This window comes from Aquarana catesbeiana, linkage group LG07 (genome assembly GCF_042186555.1).
Source record: "Aquarana catesbeiana isolate 2022-GZ linkage group LG07, ASM4218655v1, whole genome shotgun sequence".
NCBI classification, from domain to species: Eukaryota; Metazoa; Chordata; class Amphibia; order Anura; family Ranidae; genus Aquarana; species Aquarana catesbeiana.
The window spans coordinates 258170227-258191323 of NC_133330.1; the positions used below are offsets into that span (position 1 = coordinate 258170227).

Below are 21097 nucleotides of genomic sequence, written 5' to 3' on the forward strand. Positions count from 1 at the left end.
GAAAATTTGTCCTAATCCGATTTCTGTGAACACTCCAAAAACAGACAAGACAATTGGCCCTAGCATGTGTGATACGGACCTTCAAACTCCCATTGAGGAATAATGTGATTGGTCAAGGGTTTCTCTAAGGCAGTCCCATAAGATAACAATTTTTTTGTTCAACCAGCAGACTGAATTGGGGGGGGGGGGGGGGGGGGGGGCATCCACAATCCTTCCCGCTGTGTTATTGTATCCTGACAGCAATGAGACTTCCCCCACCGTCTGAATATAAAAAATAAATAAAAATCAGCTAGTCCCTGCTGAACCAGCCAAATTTCGATCCACATATGGCCAGCTTAAAAGAGAAGTTCGGCAATAGAAAAAAAAAAAAAAAAAAAATATACTCATGTAGATGGTTGCAACACCGATCCAAGCGGCAGCTGTCCCCTGCTTGCTCTACCTGAGGACTGAGTGATCAAAGACCGCTGATTGCTCAGTTCTCGCTATTCAGTCTGCAGAGAGCTGGTGACGATCAGCCATCATCTCTCTGCTCTCGGAGCGCCGGGCTGTGCAAGGGCCAGGATTGGCAGGTTCAGCTTCTGGGTGGATCTCAACTTTAAAGACAGGATCTTTCCAGAGCCTGGACCGGCCGAGTGACGTCAGCCCACAGCAGGATTTGACCCACTGTGGGCTGAAAACAGGTTACACGAGTGTAGAATGAAGAGCACTCCTGTGATCCTTAGGGGGAAGTACAGCCAAAATAGCTTTGGCCATTCTACTCCTTTAAAGCACAATATGATGACACTAAATAAATTGGAAAAACTCCAACAGAAGGAATTTAGAACATGCAGTTCATTTAAAAAGTACCTACAATTGGTAACAGATTCAAACCAAATGCACTGGCAACACATATGTACAGTAGAAGAACACAGATCTCCACAATCAGCCAATGAATATTAAACCATCGGGGTGTGCAGCCCCTCTGCCACATAACTATTTAACCCTTTCCCTGAAGGGCAAAGATCCACATCATCTTTTGTTTTCACATCTGCCTACATTCATGTCTGTTCAGGAAGGCGACATCCTTTTCCATGTAGATAGATCAGATGCGTTTACATTTGTTCTGTTTGTGTCCATTCTTTAGGGCCTGTTTACACCAAAATAGTGGTGCAGGAAAAACCCACGTTTTGTGCAAGCTTTCCGCACCGCATTCAAAATGTATAAGGTGTGCGATCTGCTACGAGCGTTAATCTAATCCTACCCCCCCCCCCCCAAACAGGTCACAATTACAGCGCGTTTACCTGCACTGGATCACTTGGTACAGCAGTACCAGGCGGTCCTGTTACAAAGCGTTTCTAAAAGTAGGGCATGCACTACTTTTGGTGTGATTTCAGCTACAGTTTCTGGGAAAAAAAAAAAAAAAAGATACAAAAATCGACCTAGACTGATGTAAACTGAACTGAGGTGCAAACAGATGTAAAAACTGAATCTGATATTTCTTAGCAAGCAAAAACATGACCGAATGGATGACACCTTTGTGAAGAAATGAATGAGAAAAACAAAACAAAAAACACATCCTTTGTTATATCTGTTCAACTGCTTGGTAATACAAATAATCAGCCAATCACATGGCAACAACTCAATCCATTTAGTCATCTAGACATGGTGAAGACAACTTGCTGCAGTTCAAACTGAACATCAGAATGGGGAAGAAGCGCGATTTAAGGAGCTTTGAACGTGGCATGGTTGCTGGTGTCAGATAGGCGGGTCTGAGTATTTAAAAAAAAAAAAAACTGCTGATCTACTGGGATTATTACACAACCATCTCTGGGGTTTAGAGAGAATAGTGCGAAAAAGAGAAAATATCCAGTGAGCAGAAGTTGTGTGGAAGAAAATGCCTTGTTGATGTCAGAGGAGAATGGGTGGACTGAGTTACTGTTGCCTTTCATTTCAAACTAAACACCCACTTGTTACAACCAAGGTATGCAGAACACCAATTTCTGAACGCACAACACTTCGAAATCTTGAAGCAGATGGGCTACAGCAGCAGAAGACCACACTGAGTGTTGCCAGAATTTGGCGTAAACATGAAAGCATGGATCCATCCTGCCCTGTATCAACGGTTCAGGCTGGTGATGTAATGGTGTGGGGGATATTTTTATGGGCACACTTTGGGCTCTTTAGTACCAATTGACCATTATTTAAACGCCATGGCCCACCTGAGAATTGTTGCTGACCATGTCCATCCCTTTATGACTACATTGTACCATCTTCTGATGGCTCCTTCCAGCAGGATAATGCACCATGTCACAAAGCTCAAATCATCTCACCACTGGTTTCTTGAACATGACAATGAGATCACTGTACTCCAATGGCCTCCACAGTTACCAGATCTCAATCCAATAGAGCACCTTTGGGATGTGGTGGAGTGGGAGAATCTGCAACAACTGCATGATGCCATCATGTCAATATGGAGCAAAATCTGAGGAATGTTTCCAACACCATGTTGAATCTATGCCATGAACAATTAAGGCAGTTCTGAAGGCAAAAGGGGTCCAAGCAAGGTGTACCTAATAAAGTGGCCGGTGTGAGTGAGAGATAGACAGATACCTGACCAGGCACTGCTCCCCCAGAAGTCTGATGTTTAATTCCTGTGTAATCAATGGTTTAGGCAAGCTCATTTTGTTTTACTGCTGAATATTAGACCCAGGAGACAAGGCTCTGCAGATGCTGTTCACCTACTTATGGCGGATCCGCTCAGCGGGTTGATCTCTGCTGAATGACACGTCCGTCTCTGCTCACTGAGCGGGGAGAGACCTGTCAGGGCCCTGCTGATCTCTATGGGGAGAGCGGACTAAAAACAGCATGTCCGTTTTCATCAGATCCCATCCGATCGACGAATGGCGAACATATCGACATACGTCTGTTTTGAGCAGATCAAATGGCAGTGGACACATCTCCGCTGACATCCGGAGTCAATGGGTGGCCCGCTCGGATGCGCTTGAAAAATGGACAGGCAAATCTGAGCTGGTTTATCGTGTGAAATCAGTAGACAAGATTACACTAAATATTTATTCTCTCTCATATATATATCTATATATATAGATATATATATATAGATATATATATATCTATATATATATATCTATATATATATATATATATATATATATATATATATATATCTCAAAATCATTAAGAATCATTATCCTGATCTTGAAAAAAGCATTTACCGATTCTATGTAGAGAATTCTTTCTGCTCGGCTAAAGCAGACAGCTGTCAAAAGAAAGGAAAAAAAAATCTGCCAAGAATCACAACATTCTTTAACAGTGAAACTTAAGTATAAACATTGTAACAAGTTGTCCTTTAGATCAAAGGAATACATTTTGGTGTGAAAATGAGGGAAGTTTAACCACTTCCCGCCCGCCCTATAGCGGATTGACGTCCGGGAAGTGGTTCTGTTATCCTGACTGGACGTCATATGACGTCCAGCAGGATAACATGCCGCAGCGCGCCCCCGGGGGCGCGCATCGCGGCGATCGGTGGAGCGGTGTGTCAGTCTGACACACCGCTACACTGATCTTGGTAAAAAGCCTCCGGCGGAGGCTCTTTACCACGTGATCAGCCGTGTCCAATCACGGCTGATCACGCTGTCAATAGGAAGAGCCGTTGATCGGCTCTTCCTCACTCGCGTCTGACAGACGCAAATAGAGGAGAGCCGATCGGCGGCTCTCCTGGCAGGGGGGGGGTCTGCGCTGATTGTTTATCAGCGCAGCCCCCCCGCAGATCACCACACTGGACCACCAGGGAAGGGGCAACATGTGGATGGCCAGGTATGTACCCCATGGCCATCCACATGTGCCCAGTGTGCCAAATCTGTGCCAATCAGTGCCCACAAATGGGCACTGATTGGCACAATTATGTTGCAGTGATGCCCAGCAATGCCACCCTTAGGGGCATCACTGCAAATAAGCAATGCCATCAGTGCCACCCATCAGTGTCCATTCATGCCACCTGTCAGTGCCCATCAGTGCCCATCTATCAGTGCCCATCCGTGGCCATCTGTGCCAACTATCAGTGCCACCCATAAGTAACCAACAATGCCACCTACGAGTGCCCATCAGTGCCGCATACCAGTGCCACCTATCAGTGCCGCATACCAGTGCCACCTATCAGTGCCACCTCATCGGTGCTACCTCATCTGTGCCCGTCAGTGCCGCCATATCAGTGCCCGTCAGTGCCGCCATATCAGTGCCCGTCAGTGCCGCCATATCAGTGCCCGTCAGTGCCGCCATATCAGTGCCCGTCAGTGCCGCCATATCAGTGCCCGTCAGTGCCGCCATATCAGTGCCCGTCAGTGCCGCCATATCAGTGCCCGTCAGTGCCGCCATATCAGTGCCCGTCAGTGCAGCCATATCAGTGCCCGTCAGTGCAGCCATATCAGTGCCCGTCATTGAAGAAGAAAACATATTTATTTACAAAAAGTTTTAACAGAAACAAAGAAAAACGTGTTTTTTTTTTTAATTTTCGGTCTTTTTTTATTTGTTGCGCAAAAAATAAAAACCGCAGAGGTGATCAAATACCACCAAAAGAAAGCTCTATTTGTGGGAACAAAATGATAAAAAATTTGTTTGGGTACAGTGTTGCATGACCGCGCAATTGTCATTCAAATTGCGACAGCGCTGAAAGCTGAAAATTGGTCTGGGCGGGAAGGTGTCTAAGTGCCTGGTATTGAAGTGGTTAACCACTTAAACCTTTTTTCTGACATTTGTTGGTTTCAAGTTAAAATATTTTTTGGGCTAAAAAATTACTTAGAACCCCCAAACATGATAGATAGATAGATAGATAAAGACTAAAATGGTGGTTGTTGCAATTCTTTATGTCACACTGTATTTGCACAGCAGTCGTTCAAATACAATTTTTGGGGGCAAAAATCACTTTAATGAATAAAAAAAAAAAAAAAAAAAAAAAACCACTAACCAGTAAAGTTAGCCCAATTTTTTTTGCATAATGTGAAAGATTTTTACGCCACAAGAATCGTGATCTTTTTATTCTAAGCAAAAAAATAAAATAAATACAATTTGCGATTCTCATTTTGGTCAATGCTAAATAATGTCTCTGGTTGACAATGATATCTACTAGGAGCAGCCAGTAAGAAGTCCATGCCCTCCTCTTATGCCCTCCTTACATTGTACACCTTTGTTCTTTCCTCACCTCTGTGCCTTTTATTATCTTGTTATTAGCAGTTCTGTGTCCCCTCAGTGTCGGTCTCCTTGGGGCACCTCTCATTATTGCTGTATAGTTACTATAGTAGCATTGCTATAGTAACTGCAGTTCTGCATCTATCTCAGTCTTCAATATATATGTACAGAAGTTCAAACCTGTACAATTCATGGTTTTCATACAGGATTCAAAAGCACCCTGGCCAACAATAAAACAATCCATAACATAGTAAGCTTGCATGAAAACAAACTAGTTTCAAGCACGGAGAGCAACTAGCAGGCTCTAGTAAAATGGATTATCCCACCCTGAGAATCCTAGGTCACTTGGGCTAGAGAAGTGGGACACAGGAGGTTTCTAGACAGCTTCCGATTGGTCAGCGCCGTCCATGTGACGGTGCTGATCAATTAGAATCCCTGTGGTCTGTACTGTCAACACTGCAAAAAGAGGAGAGACAGCCACAGGGATTTCAAATCCCCGGACCGGTGAAGCGGCGTTTCAGCGTCTGTCAGCGGGTGGTAGAGCTGCACGATTCTGGCCAAAATGAGAATCACGATTTTTTTTGCTTAGAATAAAAAGATCACGATTCTCTCACAATTCTCACGACATAAAATCTTTCACATTTTACAAAAAAATTTAAAAAAATGTAAAAAATGGGCTAACTTTACTGGTTAAGTTTTTTTTTAAATTCATTAAAGTCATTTTTCCCCAAAAAAATTGCATTTGAAAGACCGCTGCGCAAATACAGTGTGACATAAAATATTGCAATAACCACCATTTTATTCTCTAGGGTGTCTACTAAAAATATATATATGTTTGGGGGTTCTAAGTAATTTTCTAGCAAAAAAAAAAAAAAAAAATGATTTTAACTTGAAACCAACAAATGTCAGAAAAAGGTTTAGTGTTTAAGTGGTTAAACTTTTCTCACTTACACAGGAAGTCTATTCCATTGACAAATTATTACAATGTTTATACCTAAGTTCAACTGATAAAGAATGTTTTGTTTCTTGGCAGACTGCCTGGTTTTTTCTCTTCCTTTCTTTTGATGACTGTGGCTTCAGAAGAGCAGAGAGAATTCTTTGCATAGAAAGAATTGTGAAACACTTTGTGCAGCTCTAGCGGGTGGTGGTGGCAATCTGGTACAGTGGGACCGAGGGGGGGGTTGATGATGGGCTGAACTGCTGGAGATGCAGGGAACAAATCCATGAGAGGCACAGGAGGAGCCTGTAGCATGTTACACCCTAAAACACGCACATGCATTTTACACATATTTGGTGCATTTCCATTGAAGTTTAAGAAGTGAAAATCGCATTGCAACTGCACCAAAGTAGCATATGTGCCTTTTGCTAAGAAATGCTGCGCTGATGTGGCAATCCACTGCCTCACACCGCGTGGCTGACAACTAAACTTTGTGGGATGTCTGCGCGACAAGGATAAAAATAAATTGTGCGATTGGCCGAGCTTAGCACATTATCACTGCACACCAGGTGCTGCACCGCAGTGGCTTGAGTTACGGCAGTTTATAAAACTTGTATGCTTCCCTGCAGAGTCACAGCTTGATTTCAAGGCAACTCTCACTTTAACCGCTTGCCAACCAGCCGCCGCAGTTGTACTCGGCTGAGCGAATCGCCGTCATGTTACGAAGCGTCCAATTTCAGCCACTAGGGGAGCGCCCCCAGCTGGTCCACGGAGCCGATGCGATTGGCCGGCAGTCGCGATCGCCGCTGGGCTCCCGCGATCGCTCGGGGAACACCGAGAACCGGGATCTGTGTGTAGTTTCCGGTTTTCTGAAGGGAGGAGACAGATCGTCTGTTCATATAGAGTACGAACAGCGATCTGTCATCTCCCCTACACAGTCCCCTCCCCCTTCAGTTAGAACACACACTAGCAAACACAGTTAACCCCTTGATCGCCCCCTAGTGTTAACCCCTTTCCTGCCAGTGACATTTACACAGTAATCAATGCATTTTTATAGCACTGATCGCTGTATAAATGCCAATGGTCACAAAAATCTGTCAAAATTGTCCGACGTGTCCTCCATAATGTCGCAGTCCCGATAAAAATTGCAGATCGCCCCCATTACTAGTAAAAATAAATAATAATAAAAATGCAATAAAACTATCTCCTATTTTGTAGACGCTATAACTTTTGCGCAAACCAATCAATATATGCTTATTGAGATTTTTTTTTACCAAAAATATTTAAAGAATACATATCGGCCTAAACTGAGGAAAAACATAGTTTTTTTATATATATTTTTGGGAGATATTTATTATATCAAAAAGTAAAAAATATTGTTTTTCAAAATTGTCACTCTTTTTTGTTTATAGCGCAAAAAATAATTTTTTTACCTGCAAAAAAGGATGTGCATGTTTTTTTTTTTTTACAAAAAAACATGAACGTATCCTTTGAAGTGATTCTAAAGCTAAAATGTTTTTTTTTTTAACCTTAACATATTCCTAGTCAAATCCATTGAGAAGAAAGCTGGGGGCAAGGCCAAGCTGGCCGGCCTGCGTTTATGGACACACGCAGTCCAGCTCAAGAGGGAGTCCACATTTTTGCCCCCAAAGCAGGTGGCTTGCTATGGGGGGAGACACGGAAGAGGAGGAGCCACCAAGGTTGCCGGTGGGGGACCCCAGAACAGATTCAGGGCTGCTATATTTATTACCATTTCACAGAGCAGGTGTGTGAGTATAACATGTTTAATTTTTTTATTGTCTTTAGAAAAACACTACATCTACACTGCAGAGATTATATATATATATATATATATATATATATATATATATATATATATATATATATATATATATATATATATATATATATATATACACAAATATAACTTGGAATTAAAATTTCATGCATACTAATCAAAATGCTAAATGACATTGCTCTTTAATGTGTTAAATGATGCATAGATCGGGACCTAGATACCTAATGGTTCACACCACAAAAGCAGGGGGCAGCTTTGATGAGCTCAATTCCTGGTCTCATTGTGAAGATAATGAGCTGAAACCTTTTGTTTAGCTCGTCTCTGAACTCCCAGGGAGGCCATGCTAGGACAAAGACAATGCAACTTCCTCCCATCTGCTGCTCTGATGGTTAAATTTTCACCAATACCTACAGAGATGGATACTAGAGATAAACATCTGAATTGCATGAGATTAGAGTAAACCTGATGAGCATCTGCACACTGCCAGTCCTCCATATGTAAGGGCCCTTCCACACTGGGGCGGTTTGCAGGCACTATTGCGCTAATAGTGCCTGCAAACCGACCCGAAAGTGCCGCTGCTTTGTTTCCAGTGTGAAAGCCCTGAGGGCTTTCACACTGGAGCGATGCGCTAGCAGGACGGGAAAAAAAGTCCTGCTAGCAGCATCTTCTGAGCGGTGAAGGAGTGGAGTGTATACCACTCCTGCCCATTGAAATCAATGGGAGAGCGCGGCTATACCGCCTGCAAAGCGCCTCTGCAGAGGCGCTTTGCGGTGGTTTTTAACCATTTCTCGGCCACTAGCGGGGGGTAAAACCGCCCCGCTAGCGGCCACATACCGACGGTAAAGTGCCGCTTACAATAGCAGCGCTTTAACGCCCCAGTGTGAAAGGGCCCTAAAGCATCTGAACCTTATTGCAGCTCCTTCCCACTGTGAACACTTGTTAGAACGGCTTTAAATTGATTGTAAAATCTGGGGGGAAAAAAAAAAAACCCTTACCTGCTCTATGGAGTTGGTTTTGCACAAGGCAGCCCAGATCCTCCTCTTCTCGGGTCCCTTTCCGCTGCTCCTGGCCCCTCCCTCCTGTCAAGTTCTCCCACAGCAAGCAACTTGCTATGGGGGCACCTGAGCAGAGCTGCAGCTCCGTGTGTCCATCCAGACAGGGAGCTGCCATTTGGCCCCGCCTCCTCTCGCTAAATGCCTTTGACAGCCGCAGGAGCCAATGACACCGCTGCTGTGTCTCAGGCAGAGTGAGCGTTCCGGACGACGGGGGGGGGGGGGGGGGGGGGGACGACGGGGGGAATTTGTTGACATCGCCGGACAGAGAAGGGGCTCAGGTAAGTATTAGGGGGGTGCTGGGGACGCTGCTACACACAAAAGGATTTTTATTAATATGCATAGAATGCATTGATAAAAAAAAAAAAAAAAAAACCTTCTGCCTCTACAACACCTTTAAAGCTGACCATAGACAGTTCGGATCTCAGCCGGTTCGGTAGAATAAGGCTGAGATTCGAACCATGTATGAGCAAGCTGAGAGATCAACTTAGGTACAATTAGCCGGCTGACTTTTACATGCAATTAGAATCCATCACTGTATGTTCTCCCGGCAGGGACAGCTTTGCAGGAGGGAGTCTGCCGTTAACACTGTGTGTTGAGGGGGGAGAAGAAAAAAAAAAAAACAAAAAAAACACCCAAGCCAATTTCTTTCCTGCAATGAAAGAAAATCAATCTGTCTATGGCCGGCCTAACAATGTTAATCAGAAGACTGACATTCCCAGAAGTGTCCAATTCTCAGACTTTACCGGAAGATTCATCTTCAACGGGGGAGCATTTGGTGGCAGAGGGAGACAAGTATATATTCTTTTTGCAGAGACCGTTTTACATCTTACAGACTCACTTTAGGAAAGCTCAGCACCCAGAAAAAATAAAACTGATTGAAGATGTGTGTACACCATAGACTAGAAGAGTTTAGTGCTGCCTTAATCTTTTTTTTGTCAGCACTCCTATCAGAGTACCACACAGTTCTCACACTCTTACCCCAATTTAATTAAAGTACTATTCTCATGAATATCTCCGAGAACAACTCATAACATGATAATCATATTATTGAAAACTTAATAAGAGAAGTGACACTTTGGGAGATCTCACTTGAGTCCACAACCACATCGAGCCACGGGCCTACTTGCCGATAGGAGGAAATGGTTCAGATAATATTCCTGTCTAGTTACAAGTATTAAAGTGTCACTAAACACACATTATAAAAAAAACAAAAAAAAAAACAAAACACAACTATCAGCAAATAGTGACACGCTTTCATACTCAATCATTCACTATGGGATTTGTTTTCTGTATTCTGCAAAACACCTGGTTGATCCTGCTGCTCTTTATCTCCACCTTCTGTTCAGGTCCCCAATTCAGCTAGGGATTTTCCAGCTGTGGTGGCAACTCTGCACATGCTCAGATTTCAGCGAGTTTCTATGCTGAGCATTTCCTCCCAATCATATCTGAGCCGCCCATGTGACTATAGAGCAGTGATAGTGAACCTTAGCACCCCAGATGTTTTGGAACTACATTTCCCACGATGCTCAACTACACTGTAGCATGCATAAGCATCATGGGAAATGTAGTTCCAAAACATCTAGGGTGCCAAGGTTCGCCATCACTGCTATAGAGTAAAATGTGGGCGTATACTCAGTGGTAAATGACAGCCCACTCCTTCCTTCCCTCCTCCATGCCCACTAAATCAGCTAAACACAATGAGGGTGGGATATTTCTTGTAGATTAATGGTGGCTTCACCCCCCTCTTATTCTCAGTCACAGGCTGGAGGAGTGTGACACAGCCTGTGGCTGGCAGAAATCCGCCCACACCAAATAATTTCCACAAAATAATAAAGATTTGATTTCAAATATATAGTTGTGTGCCAAAATTAAAATAGTTTATAGATTATTTTTTACTTTGTACTCCAAAGGCGTTTTTTATTTTGAACACGTGACCAGCAGCAGAAGACTAGAAGCGCCTCCTAATTTTGTTTCCCTGCAGACAGGCTGCGAGAGAGTTGGGTCATGTGACAGCTGTACAACGATAAGGAAAAGGTAGTTAGGTTTTTTGTTTTTGTTTTTTTTTAATCAAAATAATTACATTGCCATGATCTATATACAAAAATCGAAGGGACAATATATATTAAACAGTGTGTGTTTAGTATCACTTTGAGCCCAGGTTCACACTGCTGCAGGATTGAAATTGTGCAAGTTCAGCTGAACTCGCACAATTTCATTCCAACAATTTCAGAGACATCTGTGCGGTTTTCTGCACAGACATCTACTGAAATGGCACCTGAAATAGGCAAAAGTAGTACAGAAACTACTTCTGGGAATCGGTGCGGCACCGCAAAGTGTGGGCAATAGCCGCTAATTTGGCATGCGATTTGACACGTCAAATCACATCAATGTGAACCAGAGATAAAACTCATTTGTTTTTTTTTTTTTTTTAATTACTCGGCATGGCTCCAAGCAGGCACAAACATAAATAAACTCAATTCTCCACCACCCTGTAACATGAATAAAAAAAACACAAAAATTAACAAGCTTTGGGGACAACGTTTGCTCCTCACAGATACATCTCAGGTCCCTGGTTTAGCCCTCGTTCACATTTGAGTGACTTGTCATGCGATTTGTTGGCAATGGCATTGTTCAAATCAGTGCGACGCTGACTTTGTGGTGCTGCATAGATTTGAAAAAGTAGTTCCTGCAGTACTTATGGCGATTTTGGGTGCAACTCGTATAGACATTTGTGCATAAAACCGCACAGATGTCTTCGACGTTGCACTGAAATGCAGCTTTGAAATTGCGCAATTTCAGATGAAGACGTAGTATTTCAAAGCTGCATTCAACATGAACAAGGACTTAAGGAAAGTCTTAAGCACAACAGATCTAAGAATACACATTATTCTTTACTCAGACAATATTTAATCCTTGACATTATTAATACATTTTGGGTCAGCAGAATAAACGTGCGCATCAACTGAAATGTATGTGCAACAGCTGATGGAACACACAGTTAAAGGGGTTGTAAACCCTCGTGGTTTTTCACCTTAATGCATCCTATACTTCCGGCAGTGACCAGCCCCACAGCCCCTGCCCCCACATTTTACTTACCTGAGCCCTGTATTTCCCTCGGCAGAGACGCACTGTCCCTATGCACGGGGTCCAGGGTCTTGATTGGATAGATTGATAGCAGCGCAGCCATTGGCTCCAGTTGCTGTCAATCAAATCCAATGACGCGGGGGGCGGAGCCGAGTCCGGCATTAGTGTCTATGGACGCCAAATGCTGAACTCGGGGGGGCGCGCCCACAAGGTAACTCCCCAGGAGAGCGCTTCTCCTAGGGAGTTATCTGATGCTGGGGAGAAGCCGCGATAGCCGCCGGGGGACTCCAGAAGAATGAATGCAAAGTGCTCTCTGACTGGACAAGGTGGAAAGGAGGGCGATGTTGCACTCTCCATCTTGTCCAATCAGAGAACGCTTTACATTCATTGAGAAAACGCAAAAGCATTCTCTGAATGGCACACATGCTGACCGAACTGTGTTCAGAATGGAGTAGGGCAGCCACTTCGCACAGAACTCAGAAGCTAGGAAAGATCACTGGATTAGCAGTGTCTACTACAGTGTTTCCAGTCCCTACAGGATCCCATAGGTATGAGATAGGGCGCACCCCCTCCTGCCTCCATGTCAAGTTTTGACATGCAACTGCGTCTGTGCAGTCGCCATGTCTGCATCCCCTTCTATAGGCTGCCTGCACAGCTCTGAGATATATGCAGACACAGTGGTCAAGCAACTGTCTGAATTAGCCCAAACGCATAGTTACATTGGTCCAGTCTTGACCCATGTAAAAAATGCAGTACCTGGAATTTTTTTCTTAAAAGCTTTTTTATTGAAACACGTTTCTGCATTTTGACATGCTGCCATTGACTTCTATGAGCCCCCATCCCACTACAAAAGGTATGCATGAGCATCTAGAACCTCCATAAAAATTCCTCATTGACTCAACTGCTGTGTACAGCCCCAAAGAAAGCAATTACAAGATGAAAAAACGCACTAGAACACATTGAAAACGCACCGAAACACATCAAAAACGGGCAAGCAGAAAATCATCCAGAAGACATCCGGACTACGTTTCTGTGAGGTCACCTGGCCCTAAAGCATTGCACTCATGGCATTTCACTCATGATCAGCAGATTGTGGGTGCAATGCCAGGCTCCTGCAGACTGTCTGCCTGTACCGCCAAAATACGAGCAGGCACTAAAGTCCAGGAAGATCAATGAACTATGAGGACGCTTATGAGCAATGCTGCAATAAAGGTACTTGTAGTTCATTTACAGAACTCTGAATGAACAATATGGCCATGTGTGCGCACGGCTGTGCTGTATTTGAAGTGTAACAGCGGGTGCGGGGATCGGGTAAGGGTGGCAGCAGATTTAGTAACATGTTACACCTTAAATATAGGTGTAAAATATTACTAAAGAAACTTATTCTTTAATGGTCCATCGACACCAGATGCAGCCAGACTCCATTGGGTGGCTATTCCAGTGTAATCCCACCACATGGCAAAATGCCCGTTCTCCAGTTTACCTGGTTAAAGCGTTAGTAAATCGCAATTAAAAAAAAAAAAAAGCCTGAACACAAAGCCCTCCAGCGGCGTGCTGTCACCGTGGACAGGGCTTCCATCTTCACCAGGTCTTCCTTCTGGGTTCACAAGCTGCGTCCATCTCATTGGCCGAGCCATGATGTGGTCACCCCCTGCACATGCGCGTGGGAGTCAGGGCCGTGGCACGGCTCTTTTAACGGATAGCACGCCGTCCAATGAGATCAGTGCGCATGTGCCGGTGACATCACCGGCACCGCTTAGGTAAATGGCTCCTAAACTGTAAACATTTAGGAGAAATTTAAGGTAAGCCTCATCATAGGCTTACCTGTAGGTAGAGCTGCACGGTTAATCGTTAAAAAAAAAAAAACTAAGATCTCGATTCAACCCCTCCCCCTCACAATCCTAGTCCAGCATTTCCACGATTCTATGTAACAAGTACAGAGCCGTTCTCTACTCAGCTGTCAAAAAAAATAATTTTTAAAATATTATTATTTTTAAATAAAAAAAAAAAAAAAGGACAGCCGGTGTTCTATTGAATGGCGCAGATCGTCGGATAATGCCTCTGACCAGTGTTAGTCGATGAAATTAAAACATTTTAGTCAATATTCAATATTAACACTGGTCTGCAGTGTATGTTCATACCTCAATGCCATAAATAATAACATATTAGATTTTTCACTCCAGCAGTATATAATGAGTTTGAAAATTGTAGATAAATGTTAACTAATGCATTACAAATTAATTACACCCATTAGATTTTAGACTATGTAGGACATTTTAGTCGACTAAAATGTACTGGAGATTTAGTCAACTAAATACGACTAACACAATTACAGAAGACTAAAATGGGACTAAAAGTAAAATACAATTTTAGTCCTGAGACTAAGACTAAAACTAAATCAAAATTTGCTGCCAAAATAAAACTACCTCTGACTATCTGTGCATGCGCAGGGTGCAATGTCACTCCAGCTGATCCTCCGATCAGCTGGCGTGTTGTCAACAGTGCGCATGCGCAGATCATTGGAGGCATTATCTGGCGATCAGCAAAGCGTGGAGGGAGAATCTAATTGTCACATTCTGCCTCGTGCGAGAGGTCACCGGCACAAGATGATCTGCACTATTCGACAGAACACAGCGATTTGCTGAGCGACGGAGGCATTATCCGACAATCTGCACTATTTGACAGAACGCTGGCAACGTTTATCACAACATTGGTCAGTGCTGAGATAAAAAAGAAACATTGTATCATTTGGTTCCTTTAGATCAGAGGGGTGAACTTTGGTCTGCAAATTAGGTCAGTTTAACCACCTAAAGCGGAGTTCCACCCAAAAATAGAACTTTCGCGGATTGGATTCCTTCACCCCTCCGGTGCCAAATTTGGCACCTTTCGGGGGGGAGCGGATACTTGTCAAATGCAGGTATCTGCTCTCACTTCCGGGGAAAGAACTACCCAATGACGGCCCCTACTATTCCCCGCCGCTTTCTGGGAGTCACACAGGTCCCAGAAGACAGCAGGGACCATTAAGAACGCGCAGCACGACTCGCACATGCGCAGTAGCAAAAAGGCTGTGAAACCGCAAGGCTTCACTTCCTGTTTCCCCCTAGTAAGGATGCCGACACCACAACCCGGAGCAAAGGACTGGTTGGCTTCGGGTGCCGACATCACGCGCTCCCTGGACAGGCAAGTGTCTTTATATTAAATTTAATTTTTTTTTTTTTTTCACCTGCTAATAAATGAAGATAATAATAATGGCACTGATGGACAGAACACTCACTCTGCTCCGATATCGCTGTCCCTCCTCACACGAGGTCTCTGTGTGAGGAAGGAGAGCCGTCAATAAGAGATGATCTCATATGTTTACATTTAAGATCATCTCTCATTGGAGCAGGCAATCACATGGTAAATGGCCGCTGTGATTGGCCATTGACCACGATCTGTTGGACACGGCCATCACAGATTTTCCCCGATGCGCGCCCACGGTAAGAATAATAAAGGCACACGCTGTAGCCGTCTTTTGGCTATAGTGTGGGCGTGAGGTGATTAAAGCGTTCACGGACCGGGTGCAAATGAACACACCCTGTGCACTGACAGGCCGGACATTTAGCGGCGGCAGAATGGATGCCGCCCGTCAGCTGCCGACCCCTGCCCCAGAGAATAAAATGGCAGACGTTGCAATATTTTATGTCTCAAATTTATTTGCGCGGCGTACCTTTAAAAGCAAATTAAGCAATGAATAAAAAAAAAAAAAAACCCTAAACAGTAAAGTTAACCCAATTTTTTTGTATAATGTGAAAGTTGTTACGTCGAGAATCATGATCTTTATTCTAAGCCCCAAAAAATAATAAATTGCGTTTATCCAGAATCATGCAGCTCTACTTGTAGGTACGAACACCTTCACTACTACTTGAACTCCCCTGCATTACAGTGGTACATGGGGCACGGTGCGTGGAAAAGAAAAAGTACCACGAACACAACTTTTTTTTGCAGTGCAACACGAAGCAGCCAACTGACTTTATAATATATGTCTGTTACATTTCAATAAAGTTAATGAAAAAATTATTTTATAGATATAGAAAGGAGGAAGAGTGTGATAATGATGGCTGGTGTGAATGGATCCCTAATGAAATCTAACTGCTCACATCTCTGCGTGGCGTTTTTTGAAGCATCCTGCTTGCCGTGTCTTTAGCGCCCTTATTAAAACACGCACCTTCTTTCTTTAGCGCAAATGGAAATACATACACCATAATTTTTATTTTTTTGTGGTTTTTTTTTTTTAAATCACATCTCAATTTTTGCCTGGTGATCAGGAAAAGGAAAAGCATGCAAAACGCATTATGGATTACGTAAATTTTTAACGCAAAGCATTGAAAACGCAATTGAAAAAAAACACGTATAGTGATCTAGAAGCCCTAAGATGTAAAAATGATATATATAAAAAAAAAGTGGATTAGAAGGATGTGGTGCTAATAATGTGAGATGATAATCCCTCCCCAGGTGTGAGGACACAATGCAGCCACCATCCTCCATGACAATGAGCCTCCATGGAGGGGGGAGGACACCGATCGCCGACTAGTGGAGACTGATGACTACCATGGTCCTCCCTCCCCTCCCCCAGCACTCACATTGGTCCTGTAGGGACAGATGTGCGGCCAGCACTCGGTGTACACAATGGCCGGCTCCTCTCCACACATCGGGGGGAAAGGAGCTCCGATCACCTCCCCCCCTCCATACACATCACCAGGATCGCCTCCTGTACAGCCGGCCCGGCACACTACCTGAGGCCTGTGCGTCACCTCCTGCCTCCCGGAGGACACACGGGGCTACCGGCGCAGGATGGCGGCCTCCCGTCACCGCTATGTGAGGACTTCTCACCTGGGCTTTCCGACACCGCCAACGATCCGAACGGGGCAGCTTCTCCCGGCAGTAGCGTGAATGGCGGTTAACAGCGGGGAGCTGCTAGAGTGGGATCAAGGGCGGAAGTGATGTCAGGGAGATGGGAGGAAGTAGGCGGGGCGGGATAGCAGCCGAGGCGTAGGAGTGTGTGAGGAGGAGAGGGGAGGGAGACCTGCAGACATTGAATGAATGAATGAGGGCGTGTGTGTGTGCTGAGTGTTACTGTGTGTGTGGGGGATATAGTGAGGTGCGGTGAGCCCTGTGTTAGGTATAATGGGGTGCGGTGAGCCCTGTGTTGGGTATAATGGGGTGCGGTGAGCCCCGTGTTGGGTATAATGGGGTGCGGTGAGCCCCGTGTTGGGTATAGTGAGGTGCGGTGAGCCCCGTGTTGGGTATAGTGAGGTGCGGTGAGCCCCGTGTTGGGTATAGTGAGGTGCGGTGAGCCCCGTGTTGGGTATAGTGAGGTGCGGTGAGCCCCGTGTTGGGTATAATGGGGTGCGGTGAGCCCCGTGTTGGGTATAGTGAGGTGCGGTGAGCCCCGTGTTGGGTATAGTGAGGTGCGGTGAGCCCCGTGTTGGGTATAGTGAGGTGCGGTGAGCCCCGTGTTGGGTATAATGGGGTGCGGTGAGCCCCGTGTTGGGTATAATGGGGTGCGGTGAGCCCTGTGTTGGGTATAATGGGGTGCGGTGAGCCCCGTGTTGGGTATAATGGGGTGCGGTGAGCCCTGTGTTGGGTATAATGGGGTGCGGTGAGCCCTGTGTTGGGTATAATGGGGTGCGGTGAGCCCTGTGTTGGGTATAGTGAGGTGCGGTGAGCCCTGTGTTGGGTATAGTGAGGTGCGGTGAGCCCTGAGGTGGGTATAATGAGGTGCGGTGAGACATGTGGTGGGTATAATGGGGTGTGGTGGGTATAATAGGATGTGGTGGGTATAATGGGGTGCAGTGAGACATGTGTTGGGTTAGAACAGAAAGGGTGTTGCAGGGGTATACCCTGCTAGTACTGGACTTTTTTTTTTTTTTTCTTTATTTTTATTGTTTTTCAAATACCAAGAAAAAAGAACATACAGCGTCATAAAATATCATATAATATCTCATAGTACAAAAAAAGAAAACCCCCAAATTATTATTACTTTACCTTCCCTCTCCCTCCCTCTCAACCTACTCCCACCCTCCCTCACACCACCCAATCACTAATTAAGCATATACTTCTGTTAGTTGTATGACCAAGGTAAAAGGGAGAAGCCATCTCCCTGGGCAGGAGAGGTGTGTAAGAAAAAAAAAATCCAACGTCTCGTAAGGGAGAGAAGCAAAAATAAGGGAATGGCAAGGAACGAGACAGAATCCCTCACCATCCCCTTATAGGAGGCACCCCATCTCGTCCAGCCAGGGCTTCCACATTTTTACAAATTTACTGTGATTACCCTGCCTAATACATGTTGCCCTTTCACTCCAAACCATTGAATTAATGGTGTCAACCCAGTTCTCCACTGTCGGGGGAGTCTGTGCCTGCCATTTCTGTGCTATTAATTTTCTCGCCTGAAACAGGCATCTCAACACTACTTCAGTGGCACCTGTCGGGACTCTACCTTCCTCCAAACTTCCTAAAAGGCAAGTCTTGACCTCCGGTTCTAGTGTGATCCTAAAGGTTTTATTTATCCTAGCTACTATCCGCCTAGTATCTAAATAGCTTAGGACACTTCCATACCATATGGATCAGCTCTCCTGACGCCTTGCATCTGGGGCACTCATCATTTTGTCTCTTTCCATATTTAAACATTTTTTGGGGGGATATAGTAGACTATGAATTGGGAACAAATGGGGTACTTTCTGCGAGGGAGAAACCGAGACCAAGTCTCATACTAAGATCCTATCCCATTGTTCCGTAGTCATTACCCCTACGTCTCTCTCCCATCCTGCTCTACTTCTGGAAGGTCCTACTCCACTTATTATTCTAGCCCCCAATCTAGCATATAACTCAGAGATTAGTGCTTTAGTAGCGGCTGGTTTAATTATTTTTAGAAGTGTGGGCATCTGGGTCCATTCAATGGTTTGTGATCTAAACTGTACTTGAATGGCGTGCCTGATCTGCAAGTATTTTATAAAGTGCCTTGTTTGATATATTAAATTCCCGTGTTAAGTACTCAAATGTCTTCATGAGATTGCCCTCATATAATTGATCCAATCGATTAATACCCTGCCTCTCTATACCCTTTACTTCTGTCAAATTTTTGTTGATCCATAAGGGGGTGTATTCTGTTACCCCATTATATCCCAATAATGCCTTCGTTACCTGCCATACTTTACTGACTAATTTTATCTTTGGGTATCTATGAATAAATGAGTCCGCCTCTATCACCTCCACTAGTATACTATGTGGGGCCCCCATTATCATCATTCTGTTGCAAGGGTTCCCCCCTCCCAGGTCATCACAACCCGTTAGATGTTGCAACTGGGATGCCAGGAAGTATGATCTTGGGTGCGGGACTAAGTTATCATTGATGTACTGGTTTATATCGCTTGTGATCCAGACACCAAGATATTTCAGCTTGGTAACTACCTTCAAGTGGGGAGCTCCAGGCGGTATCTGGTTACCAAGTGGGTCAACTGGTAACAAGGCCGATTTCTCACAGTTGATAACCAGACCGGAGAATCGCCCGAATTCACCAGCCATTTCTATCACTGTATCTAACGTAGATTCAAGATCTCCAAGAAAAAACAACGTCATCCGCGTACAATGCTATATTGTCCTCTTCCATTTGCCGCCGGAACCCATGTATATCTAGCCATGATCTAGTCATAATTGCTAGTGGTTCCATTGCAAGAGTGAACAGTAGAGGGGACAAAGGGCAGCCCTGTCTCATCCCTCTCTCCAACTGGAATAATTCTGAATATTCATTGTTAATTTTTATTTTAGCTCTTGGTACGCTGTAAAGTATTTTCACCCACCTGATAAAGGAGGGGCCAAACCCAAATCTCTCTAACACCCTCCATAAGTAATTCCATTCTAGGCTATCAAAGGCCTTAGCAGCATCCAATGCCAGTATGGCCCTAGAACCTGCATAGGAATCTGCATGTTTAAAAAAACTGTTCTGATGTTGGTACTAGTTGATCTATTTTGAATGAAACCCAACTGGTCAGGGTGTGTCAACTTTTGAATGCATCCATTTAGATGGGTTGCTAGCACTTTGGCCAAGATTTTAACGTCAGTGCATAGTAATGAGATTGGGCGATAAGAGGAGACATCCAATTGGTCCTTCCCCTCCTTGTTTATTACAATGATGGCAGCTTCCGACATTAAGATGGGGAGTCTCCTATTGGCCAATGCCCATCCCAAATGTTTTCAATAATTCTGGGAGTAGTACCTCACCATATCGTTTGCATATTTCTACTGGGAGCCCATTTGAGCCTGGTGATTTTTGGCTGGACATCCCAGCCACTGCTTGCTTTAGCTCCTCAAGGGTCACTGGTGCTTCTATGTCTATTCTATCATTTCTGTCAAGGTCGGGATTGGTATTCCCTGAAGGAAACCGTCCATTCTTTCACTCTCAGCTCCCCTATTGGATTTATACAAATGTTTATAGTATTCACTGAATGTATGCATTATATCAGTGGATATCTCTCCGTTTGGTGTCCTAATTGCCGAGACTGAAGAAGGGGGAAAATTAGATTTAATCAAGAGAAACAGTATACGGCCCACTCTCTCCCCTTCTCCAAAATGGCTCTGCCTTTGAAACATACGTCTGTTCTCCATCCTCCTTGTAATGGCCATTTTATAGACTTGTTGCTTATAGTATCTAGGCATTCCCTTTGCCTATCTGGGGTTGGGTCTTCAACATATCGCCTCTCTACCTGCATCGTCTCGTCCCTAATGTCCCTTTCCCACTCTCTAGATTTTCCCTTGGTTCTTGCCACCTATTGGATCAAGAGGCCTCTAAGATAGGCCTTCAAGGCGTCCCAGACCACTCCAGCTGATGCCGTGCCTGTGTTAATTTGCACAAATTTGTTCAATCTAGTCACATCTCCAGGGTTGCCAATCAATTCCAACCAGCGGGGACTAATTCTCCATTCTCTAAAGTGGGTTTTACCCCATATATTTGTCAGCACAAGTGGGGAGTGGAGTGGTCTGAGACTCATCTTGGGCCATACTCTA

The 21097-nt window shown here is 44.5% G+C and overlaps 1 protein-coding gene across 3 annotated transcripts in view; it reads right to left on the reverse strand.

Moving 5' to 3' along the window:
* Positions 1 to 17066, reverse strand: part of PRRC2C (proline rich coiled-coil 2C) — a 127107-nt gene extending 110041 nt beyond the window's left edge. For all 3 annotated transcript variants that reach the window (XM_073593238.1, XM_073593239.1, XM_073593237.1), the window contains exon 1: positions 16928 to 17066. The gene's annotated coding sequence lies outside the window, so the exon portion shown is untranslated. The remainder of the gene's footprint in view (positions 1 to 16927) is intronic.
* Positions 17067 to 21097: the final 4031 nt, after the last annotated feature.